General features: G+C 40.0%; 1 protein-coding gene across 1 annotated transcript in view; it reads right to left on the reverse strand.

Annotated features, from left to right (window-relative positions):
• flrt1a (fibronectin leucine rich transmembrane protein 1a) overlaps positions 1–11,545 on the reverse strand; it is a 73,606-nt gene extending 62,061 nt beyond the window's left edge. Inside the window, exons 1-2 of the mRNA XM_017308712.2 lie at positions 11,077–11,545; positions 10,439–10,526 (exon numbers count right to left, since the gene is read on the reverse strand). The gene's annotated coding sequence lies outside the window, so the exon portion shown is untranslated. The remainder of the gene's footprint in view (positions 1–10,438; positions 10,527–11,076) is intronic.
• Between the last annotated feature and the right edge of the window lie 263 nt (positions 11,546–11,808).

An 11,808-nucleotide genomic window follows, 5' to 3' on the forward strand; every position in this document is an offset into this window, starting at 1 on the left:
AGTCCACAGTGTCCCTCTTGCAGAGTTTACAGCGACCCGCTTCCTCTGCCGTCGTCAAACATCCGTGGAAAAGCAGATTTCAGGGCAGAACATCAGAGCATCAAAACAATCATTTAGGAAATACCTGTAAAATAAAAATAATGTGTCGCCCATACGATGATTTACTTCTCGTTTCCTTGTTGGTCAGTAAGTTAGATACTGACGTTAGCCGACCGGGGAACCGTCCTCCACATGCAGGCTGAACCCCATTTTGTGGTGTGTAGCGAACTCTCTTCTAGCCCCCTAATGACGCTTGCAGTTTGTTGTTGATCCATGAGACAAAATCAAAAATCATCACACCCCTTTGGTTTCCTCAGAGGACACAGGCAGCTCTATGTTGCTGTCACGATACCTATTGAGCTCAAACACAGTTTCCACTGCCTGCTACTTTTTTTTTTTTTCAATTAAAAATGAAAACCTAAGACAAGCAAGTCTACTTTTTCCTTCCACATATAAAGTCTTGCCCTCATTAATGCTGCAGCCCGGGCAGCGGAGAGCACAGCTACCAGCGGTTGTGTTGTACGGGCTAATGTCAACAACCTTGTTTGAGTTCATGACTCAGTGTCAGCAGCTGATGTTGGTTTACAGTCGCTCGCACATTTTCAGACGTGTTAATTAAATGTGCCTGCCTGGTGATAGAACATGGACTCGCCCCGTAATGCTGTATGCTCAGAGTGATAGCGTCGCTGTCCTTGAGGACCGGGTCTGTCTGGCTCTGGGCTTGGCCGGCTGCTTGCGTTGACTATCAGAACGGGTGCGCCCGCATACTTTCTGAGGTGCGTGCAGACACATTTACACATCTGTAGATACGAAACACAAACACAGGACAACACTGGCCTGTCAGTTTTTTGCTAGTAGCTTAAGCTAACCTGAACATTTTCAAGCCTCCTCCTGGTGGACCGATGTCTCCGTCGACCATTTTGAAAAGCTAATTTCGTACCTCTCTCTTCCGTTTTTTTGTTCTCCGCCTCTCAATCTGTACCTTATTATCATCAGACAACAACACGACTGAAATAGAAAAAAAATAAATATACGCATCTCCAATGCATTGCGTGTGGCGCAAACCCACTTTTTCACCACCGACTGGCAGGACGGCAGAGGAGTCCAACGTTTCGCAACATGGGCCAGAATCCCAAAGGGGCCATATTGTTTTTCTGATTTGAAACACAAAATAACTTTGTTGTGAGACATATATATATATCCATCCATCAACAAATTACAATATTTTAATGAAACAAAGTGGCAACATTGTTGTCCTAATAAAAGGTGGACAGTTTCCTAACCTTTTGGTTTATTTGATCTATAAAATCTTTCAGTGTATCCAATGCAACAAAAAGGAAACCTTTCTTCAAAAATGGAATAAATGTGATCTTTTTATTTATTTAAGTAAAAAATTGCTGGCTGTTTAAATTAAAATTATAAGAAATAACATAAAAACACTTGTGGGGGGGGGGGGGCACACAAAATTGTTCAAAGGTCCATTAACGGCCCCTGAGCCGCATTTTGGACACCCCTGCAGCATGGCCTCTGAATGTGAAGTGCCCACCTCGTTTGACTTTAACTAGACCGACTCACACCTGAGTCAACGCTGCTGTAGAGGAATATTTGAGGGTCTTACCTTCATACCATCACCGTGTGTTTAACTGTATGCTAATTGAGATCGTGATGCTCAACGTGACCTTCCCCCCCCCCCCCCCCGCCTCATCCGTCTCTCACAGCGCCCAGCTCACATCCAGGACTCAGTGAGGGAGCAGCTAACATCTGACCCCTCTGCGATATTTACTTCATCCTTCCTTCCCCCCACCCTGCCCCTCACGCGCTGCTTTCCGTCTCTGCCGCGTTCCCTCTCCATGGCGTCTCAGCGGGAGTGGGAGTGTAATTACGCAGTCAGACGGTGTTTACAGACGCAAAAGCGCCTTAATTTATTCCAACAGTTAGCAGTAATTTCCCAGTTTAATTTATAGCTCCTCCACCCAGTGGGAAAGTGAGAGAAGCAGATAGTGAGAAAGAGAGTGGGGGGGGAGAAGGAGGAGAAGCATATGGACCTTATACTGCTAAACACGGCCACCGCAACTTCTACAAGGCGCGTTCACACGTAAAAGGCTTCATTATTGGTTTAGCTGCGCATTTAAGTTGTTTTCCCCCTGATCGGTGGTTTGGGTTTTGATTGCGTTCACAGGGGAAGGAATGCAAAGCAGGAATGTTCCATCAACGGCGCCTCGCAGGAGTATTCACACTTCCATGGCGTCACAGAAGAGCTTCCATTAATTTTATTTTTACTTTTATATGATGAACCAATTCAAAATAGATTACAAATGCAAAGTGGAATGGAATGGTTTTGAAAATATTGTCAGAGTAAATATCTGAAAAGTGTGGCGTGCATTTGTATTTAGCTTCCCTAACTCTGATACCCCAAAATGACATTTAGAAGAAATTATCTTTAGCCACCGTATTAGTATTAGACCCATATATCATTTTTTAATCTAATTAATTAGTATTTATGTAAAAAGTACTAGTTCCACTGGCAGATTACTTAACTCAGTACAAGATGTTTTTTCTTATGCATTAAGTGAGATACTTGCAGGGCTTCTCCCAGAAAACTTGATAAGCCCGGTGTTTGGGCACCTGGGCCGTCGTGTTTTTAAGTTGAGAAATATTTAAAGTTGACAGGAAATTTGAAAATATCACTTGATAATTATGAGTTATTGAAAGATTGGAAGATTCATATCTGAACAAGTTAAGCCTGGTGACCCCGCCAGGCTTATAATACATTGGGGAAAACTCTGAATCTGAACTAGCACTTTTTCATAATCAGTGAGGCATAATTGACTTAAAATATATCTTATTAAAAAGTTACTTGCAAGTTAATTTGTCTTATTTCAAGACAAATTAACTTGCATTCATTTGTAATCTCATTTTTATTCAGGTTTTCATTTTTTGGCCTAGTTTCTTTAGGAATTATGCCAAAAAAAATACATGGCAAGATTTTGTGTTTTTGCAGTGAATGAAAATGCACTTGAGATTTTTTTTTTATTTTTATGAATTTTCCTTCCATTTCACAACTAAGCTCTACTGCATGTGTTGTCATATCCCAACGAAATACGTGATGCTTGTGGTCGTAATGTGTCAAAATGTGAAAAAGTTCAGGGCACATGAATAAATTTGCAAGTCACTGGATGTGTTACTTGTGATGAAAAAAAACGACAAACTCTCCTGTCATCCTGTCCCTTTACAATCTGCTCAAGCAGACAGCAGACTGACAATCATGTCATTTCAGGCTGCAAACTGTGTAAAGAAGACGACTGAAGGCTGGATTAGTTTGTCCTCGCCGTCATTAAATCATCGCTGTGACCAGGCAACGTGTCACTCTTTGGCAAAATGCAACACTTTCTGACTCGTAAGCAGATTTTCAGCTCATTTTGGATGGGATTTTTCTGCGAGCGTGGGGTCCTTCCACGCTCAGAGAGCATTTTGACTTCAACGCTTTCTGTGCACTTCTTCACTGTGAGCATTGATTACGTTTGTGCTGTCGCCTCACAACAACTACAGTGGCTTTTTATTGACTTTTTTGGGCGGCCGTGTAAGGCCAGGTACAAAACCTTAATGACCGCACCGAAAGACTTGTGTCAGGATACCCAGGAAAAACAGCCCGCTGAACTGAAACGGCTGCTACGGAAACACGACTTTTCCGCCTTCAGCTTGAAAGCAAGATATTGATGGAGCACTTTAGTGCAATTTGAACAAGCAGGGGGGAAAAAACAAGGACAATTGAGCTAGGACTGGAAAGCATGATACCAATCTTTGTCAAATGTCAGAGCAGTCCCAGATACTTAAAAACACGGGGGTGGGGGGGGGGGTTTAAGAAAGAAAACATTTAAAAGCTGAACAAATCTGCTTTTTTGCAGTTTGGCAACGATATTGGTGCTGAATATTATTAATGACGCCGTTCTTTACATTTTCCGTTTTCTCCATCATCATGCACAAACGTTCACCACAACGCAACCCGAGGGATCCGCGAAATTGGACAAGTTTAATTCACACTTACTCATCGGGCTTTGCTTTTCCTCCAGAAGATAAATTGCATTTAATGTAATGCTAGAATGAGCTTAGGTTCCTGGACATCCAGCAGTACAGCTGAGCAGTAATAAGATAATTAGCAGGAGTACAAAAGTCAAAGCCACTGGGGCCTGTGAGCACTTTTAATGGAGAAACACCAATTAGAGAAAGCAGGGGGTTCTGAAGGAGGGAGGGAAAATAAAATATAGTGGGCGATTAAGGTAGGGTGGTCAAGAATGACATGAAGGAAGCAGGAAAATTTAAAAGTGGACACACCCTGACAGGGACGCTGTGGCTAACTTTGTCCGTTTTGCACCAGATAATCAATTTTTCCTCTTGTAAATAGGCTGACGTGTAAAACACCAGTGACAGAACATGCAAAGCCTTACTTCATGCAGACAGATAGACGATAATAATACATTTACTACACGCTTACATTACTTCTCAGGGCTTTTCTAGAGATGCAGCTACATTGATTTTTTTTTTTTTTTTAAACAGGAATCACAAGTTACATTTCCCTCCAATCCACAGTTCAAATTACACACACAGAAACAGATGTACAGCATTGATAAAAAATACGATTCTCCCCTTTGATGTTTTACTCTTTTTGTTGTTCACACCAGTCAATCATGATCAGCAAAACATAGCTTTTTTGACTGAAACAAAACACACAAAACAATTAATGTCAAGTTGAAGTGGCGCTTCTTGACCATCTTGGTAAGAAAAAAATTTGTACGCAAGAATTGATTATCTTTGAAATAACACCAAACAGAAACTTGCCTACAATCATGACAGGTCCTTGAACTCAACCTTATTAGAAATGTAAAAACGATGCTTAGAAGACTTGATGTTCCAGGAACTCAACCAGTTCAAACGAGCTTCACCATTACCCAGAGTTACACCAGACGCTTGTGGATGACTGCCAAAAGTACGTGGTTTCTCTGCGACTCACTACATTTATTGAAATATTTACATGGGTGTTGATTTGGAAAAATAAATGTTATTGATAGCAAAGGGAAATTAAATTCCACCAGGTGTTTGCCAACTGCTGATGGCTAGTCTGAAGGAGCTGAGTGGGGGAGACCCGAAAGAGGTGTGGAATTAATCAAACATGCATGAAAGAATCAAGGTCAAATCAAAAAAGTTGATCTTACTTGATGCTGCACCTTTAAAAATGACCACAATGGTTTTAACAGAAGTCTGCTTTGAAGCCATCAGTGGCCTCTGTCCTCATCAAGAGTAGGAAGTACAATAAACTCAACTTAGCATCCTTTCTTTCTTTCAGGAGCAGCTATACATTATGTGAAAGAAACACCAAAAAACAAAAAATGTCTGACCTATAAAAACAGGCCAGACTCAAAAGTCAAATTCAGTTTAAGTAGAAGTACTTACACCTCTACGCCTGGGAGCTAAAGGCTTCCTTATTCCCCCTCTCAAAGCCATCCGCCATTTTTATATCAGTGATTTTACCCCACGGTTCACAGGAGTGGTCCGTCTTTCTTCACCATGGTCCGTTAATGTGTTTCCAGGCTGGGCTGTGAACTGCAGCCGGAGCGTCGTAAAGACTTGAGGCGGCGCTGGACCGGCGGCTGCTGCGTTCTGTGAGGTAAACTCGCTGTTCCAGTCAAAGGCAACCCGTGGCTTTGAAGAAAACCATACATGGTTATGATCGCTTCAGTTCTGTGCCATGAAAGGCTTGACTGAAGGCATCATACAGCGCCCAAACTATGCTAAATATAGCGTGTAGCTCCACGGGGAGCGGCACAAAGGGCTTTTATGCAATTTCTGCTCACAGTAGTTCTCCTCAACACCTGTAAACACACTCTGATGTGTAAAATCAGTGGAGTTTCCCATTAACGGAGCAGCGCTGTGGCATCTGGTGCGCGCGATACAAGTCAAATTTGGGCATTTTAGTTTAATAAAACACAAAAATAAGGAATACCTTAGAAAACAATTGGGTGGGTGGATTTAAGAAACGTTAGATTTACTCCTTCAGCGACTTCAACAGTCTCCAAAAACGACAACATTTTACTCAATGTCACACAACTCATGTATGAATCAACCCCTCTGTGTGGCCTTGGAAGGTATTTTTTTGTTTCATGGTTTAATAGCGAAACAAACAAGATACCTTTGCCGTTTTATGTGAGCGTGACCACTCATCTCGGGAGACATTTTCTGAATAAACTCTGTGAAAATGGAGCCGCTGGATGGTGCATTCATTTTGGAGAAAACATCCAAGAGCTGTAATACCGGGCCTGCTGTGTCAGAATGAGTCGGGGTAATGAAAAATCCCTGAGTGTGCTTTGTAAGTGCTCCTGCCTTTCTCTTTTTAAATAATTTTCATCAAATGAAATTTAAAATCTTAAAGAAACAAATGTGAAATTGTCATGGAAGTCCTAAATGCCCAACAAAAGGTACTCAGCATCCTGTAATAATCTGTTGAAGATTAATTTTAATTTAATAAGTGCAAGTTGTGAAGCTTTTAACATTGGTCCGTTTTACAGCCATTTTCAGAAACCTCACTTTAATTTTACATCTAAATATGTTTTGTAAAAGTATTTCTTTGGCTTTTTTGAGCATTTTGTCACATTACAGCTACAAATATTAATATATTTTATTGGGATTTTAGATGAAAATCCAAAAACAAGGCAGCAGATAGCTGTGAAATAGAAGGATACATTATTCTTAAATTGAAAATAAAAGCAAACATTTCAAACCTGTAGTTCTTTAACTACATGCCGTACGTCAGAGTCGACATATTTCTCAAGTCAGACAGAAGATCACCCAGTATTGCTTTGTTTGTACCTATGGACATGTAGCCGTCTTTGTTGGGTTTGTAGGATGAATGTCTGGAACGTCTGGTTTCATTTGGAGAGTTGTGAATGCATCATCGAACGCTAATCCGTCTAAAAACCAGGCATCGGTTCAGTTGAAGTGAACTCTGGTGCTATGCCAAACTGGAGACCGCTCCAAAAGCAGGAAGCGGACTACAACACGGGGCATTTTGGGTAAATACAACCTAAACAAATGTGAGAGTTTAGCGCTAGCAGAAGAAGTGACTTGTGGTCTTTTACCAAAGACAAAAGAGAAATGCAACCTCTAAAATCTGATCTCACTCCATTTTTGTTTACAGTTTGTAAAATGACACGACAACCTTCAGAGGTTTTCGTGTCGTTTCCTGACACTGGTTCTCGGTGCAGCGCCACCACAGGTGAGGAGGTGAACAGGTTTTTTAAACGGCTTGTTTCATTTGACACGTGTGAATGTGAACTGCACCAGCTAAAAATGTAACAAAACGCTCCTATCGAACTGAATCTAGACTATTAGATGTGAAAACACTATTAACCCTGGCAACTCCTAGTGTTTACAGTTCTGCACAGAATAGGTGGGTCAACTACTTTTTTTATATTCACTAACATGCTCTAACAAACCACCTGGCCTTCACACAACATATTGAGATTACATTTTTGCTAATGTGGTGGCTTCTAAACTAAGATGGTTGCGCTCGATCTTAATTATTAGAGCAGTATTAGAGGTGTTAGAGCAGTGGGGACTGAATACAAATGGGCTAGTACATAATTCTCATATTTTATTTGCCAATTATGGCAGATGACAAATCCCCAATAAAACATATTACCTTGTGAAACTGTGCAAGCCTAAAAGATATCACTACTTTTTGCAAGGATTTGTATAATCCATAATCCGCACGTCTTTCTCATTCAACATCTTCAACTAGCGAGATAAAACCGAGGCAAAGGTGTCACATTCAAACTACTGCCATAACTGGGGGAGATTTCTCTTTCATTTGAAAGTAAATGGGTTCTGAGCAGAACCATAACAGTGTCCGCTTTCCAACCATTTCACTTCTCAATGGGCCCTCAAACTATGAAAACGATCACACTCTCACCTGCTCTGTCACTTACATTTTAATGTTCGGTCTCCACTTAAAGCTTTCGCCTGGCTGCGGTTTCACTTAAGAAGCGCATAAAATGGGCACTAGGCGGGTACGGCGTGTCATTAGGCCTTAAACAGGAGGGGGAAAAGGATTGACCGGGCTGCGGACGAAGAATGGGACAAAAAAAAAAAACGGTAATAAAAGAAGGAAGGAAGCAAGGAGGAAAAGGTTTTCATTTTTAGCCTTTCATGTAAGTCCCACAATGCCGAAGCCATCTAACCATACTGATATGTTTAGTGATCCATTATAACATGATAACAGCCACATTGGCAAAATGAACTGAGCCAGACCACTCAACTAAACACAAAGCAGCTGTCAAATTCAACTTAAATGTCACGAGCTGGCAGCTGCTACACCCAAATTGCTGCACACTTTTTTTTTTGTTTGGTTGTTTGTCCTTGTGGGCAGCTTGATTATATTTATAAAAGTCATTTTGGCCTCATCTGCTACGTCCGACCTTGTTTCCCCTCGCCCGCTAAATACTCCCGAGACCTTTCCTCTCCCTGCTGCCATGAGGGAGGCGGCCATTACAGTCCGACTGGACTCCATCAACCTGCTTAGCGTCGAGGCCCAGAGATGCTCCTCCATTTTGCCAACACTCACCCGGGCAAAAACATCTATATACAGAGTTGACGGCTCATAAAGATATAGTCCAGTGGTGTGTGGTGTTGTTTACAAATGCAAAATGATTAATAAAAAAAATTACAGCTGGTTATTGACGTGGGAATTTTTGCAGCAAATTTTTATTTCAGTTTATTTCTTGCCAGTTCACAACAACGAAGGCAAAACAAAACACTGATGCAGAAAGGTTGATTATCGAAAACTGCAGTTAGATTTTTGGTTCAAATTATTTCATCTTTAATTAGTGCAAAAATAACTACAAATTAAAATATTCTTAAAATGTGAAATGGTCATAACAGCATATTGTATTTTTTGAATAGCAAGACTTTTTGATTTACCTACCAAATTTATCCAATCTTACTGAGTAGTTTGTAAACAGATGTTTATACTTTAATTTGCAAATAAAAAATAAAAAAAAGCTAAATGAATTTTGTATAAATATCAAAGAAACTTTAGTAAAATTTACTTTTTATAAATGTATTAAACTTGTCAAAATACAGCAAACGTTTTAAAGAAAGGGTGACTCAAATCCTGTTTCTTGCTGAGAATTGACTGAATATTTTCTCTTTTTTCCAGTTGAGCCCAGATGAATCTGAAAACTGTTTTTGCCTTTCTTCTCAAAAGGCAAAAACGTGGAAAACCCTCTGAGGTTTTGGCTGTACAAAGACTTTCCTGCAAAACTCTGACTTCTTTATTTGTTTAATTAAGATTATTGTATGCTTAGTTTATTGTTGAGCAGTAAAGAAAAATGATATAACACTATAATTTTTTATGATTTCAATGTTTTTAAGAGTGATGAGTTTTTGGCTCGTGGGTCTGTGTAATTTAATGATTTTGGGCCAGTTCTGACACCACTGATCCAAGGAAACCTGGCAGATTCACTCGTCGTAGAAGAGAATGGATAGTTGCTTCTACTGTGTCGTTGACTTTGCAGAAATGATCATGAGGATTTGGGCAGCAGAAGGGAAGAAATGTGTAGCAGAGCCTGGTGCAGTGTGAGCAGCAATCGGCCACTAACTCACTCAGAAAACACAAATGGTCTGTGTCAGTGCTCCCACCCCCATACTTCACAGTTAGGATATTATTTTGTGGAACTGTAAGTTTCCGTCTCAAGTATTCAAGCTAAATACTTTGATTTTGATGCCATTTCTCCAAAACTGTATCGCTGGTTTGCAAACTGATCTCTTTGCTTTTATTCTGGGGTTGAAATTCACATTTTTCACCAGAATCCAAAACCCGTCTTCTTCCTGAACAGCATGGAGGTTGGACATCCCTGTATTCTTTATTTTTGCGTAGACTTGATATCTTACTTGACTTTTTTTCCCCGCCCTCTATTATGTCATACAAGGAAGCGGTGTGTTTCAGGTTTTGTCTTAAAAAAATACATCCCAAGCTCTATTCTTCTTAAATGTCATGAATTAACCTATAAAACGCTTAACAAGCTGCTTAAAGATATAATGACCCCACTATCATCTTCTAGTTGCTTTAGTGGGTTTTATTTTTGCCTAATATTCCTGAAATCCATGGCTTGTTATCACACACAAGTTATACAGAATGAAAGAGATAAAGAGGACAAATAAAAGATACAAATAGATGTACGGTTGTCTCCAACCGTATGTGATATCACAAGAGGCATGTGTACATAAGTAAAGTTAATCTTGACAAGTCATTGCAACTGAAATAGAATAAAATGACCGCTGCATGTTGTTTTATATGCAGCAAACTGTTTCAAACAAGGTTTGACGAATTTCAAATAAAAAGGTCGACCTGTTAGCTTTGAAGTCGCACCATGATCCGGAGGCAGACGGGGCAGATGTGAAGCATTCCTGGCACTGAGGAGTTTGGCATGGACAGGCTGAGTGGGTTGTCCAGGAAGGAAGGAAAGAAAGAAGGAAGTGTGGGTTAAACAACAGTTGTAATACTGACATGCAGCATCTCATATACAACCATTCTGCAAAGCATAATGCCAAAGGGGTACTGTAGAAAATCCCCTTAGAAAGCCAAGTATTCTAATCATGAAAGTGTCTGATTACCATTGGGTGCTGTGGGGTTTCAGTCAGGTCCTGCAATAGACGTCAACTATACCTGAACAACACACACGTTGTGCAGGACAATGCAAAAACTATGCACCACACCAAACAGGCATCCAGTAATATGCAAATAAATAAAAATGCGCCACGTAAAGCAACAATGCAGCCCAACAGTACATATATCAAAGCAATATATCAATGTACTAACAAAATACACAGCACACATAATTGAACAGCCAGCAATTTAGCAAAACTTTTCTATGTTCCAGTTAAGCCCAACATCAACCCAAACTGCTCAAATAGCACATGAACAATTCAAAGAAAAAAATATTCACTAAAGTCTGAATGAGAATGTAACAAAAAAGTGACACTCACCAATTACTTGTAAATAAAATCCATAGCTTGTTGTGCTACGTGCTAGCTGTTAGCCACTCGTAGCGCTCATAGTTACGGTCTTTAAAAGCCTTACAAAGTTCTTACTGGTCTGTTTTAGTAAACCCAGGTTTGGTGCGGGGTTTCCATTATTAATAATGTCTTTTTTTTTATCCGTGAAAGAGCGTCTTGAAAAGGGCGATTTTGATATGTCTGCCAGTAGGTTGAAGCTGATGCGGCCGCCATTTTGAAAATAGGCTACCAAGTTCACTATCAATCAATCAATCAATCAATCAAATTTTATTTGTATAGCACATTTCAGCAGCAAGGCATTTCAAAGTGCTTTACATAATTAAAATAAAAACAGAAATAAACAGTGAGAAAGAGAAAGATAAAAAATAAAAATAAAAAAAAACATTACATCATTAAAAACGTCGAAAAGAAAGAAAAATAAATTAAAAACATTAAAGACAAAAACATGGAAGACATCAAAACCCACCCTAATGCTAATTTAGCCATAAGCAACTCTAAACAGGTGGGTTTTAAGTTGAGATTTAAAGGCACTCAGTGTTTCAGCTGCTTTACAGTTTTCTGGAAGTTTGTTCCAAATCTGTGGTGCATAGAAACTGAATGCTGCTTCTCCTCGTCTGGTTCTGGGGATGCAGAGCAGACCAGAACCAGAAGATCTGAGGGGTCTAGACGGTTAATACAGCAATAACAGATCTTTAAGGTATT

The sequence above is a fragment of the Poecilia reticulata genome, chromosome 14 (genome assembly GCF_904066995.2).
Source record: "Poecilia reticulata chromosome 14, P_reticulata-male-v2, whole genome shotgun sequence".
Lineage (NCBI taxonomy): Eukaryota > Metazoa > Chordata > Actinopteri > Cyprinodontiformes > Poeciliidae > Poecilia > Poecilia reticulata.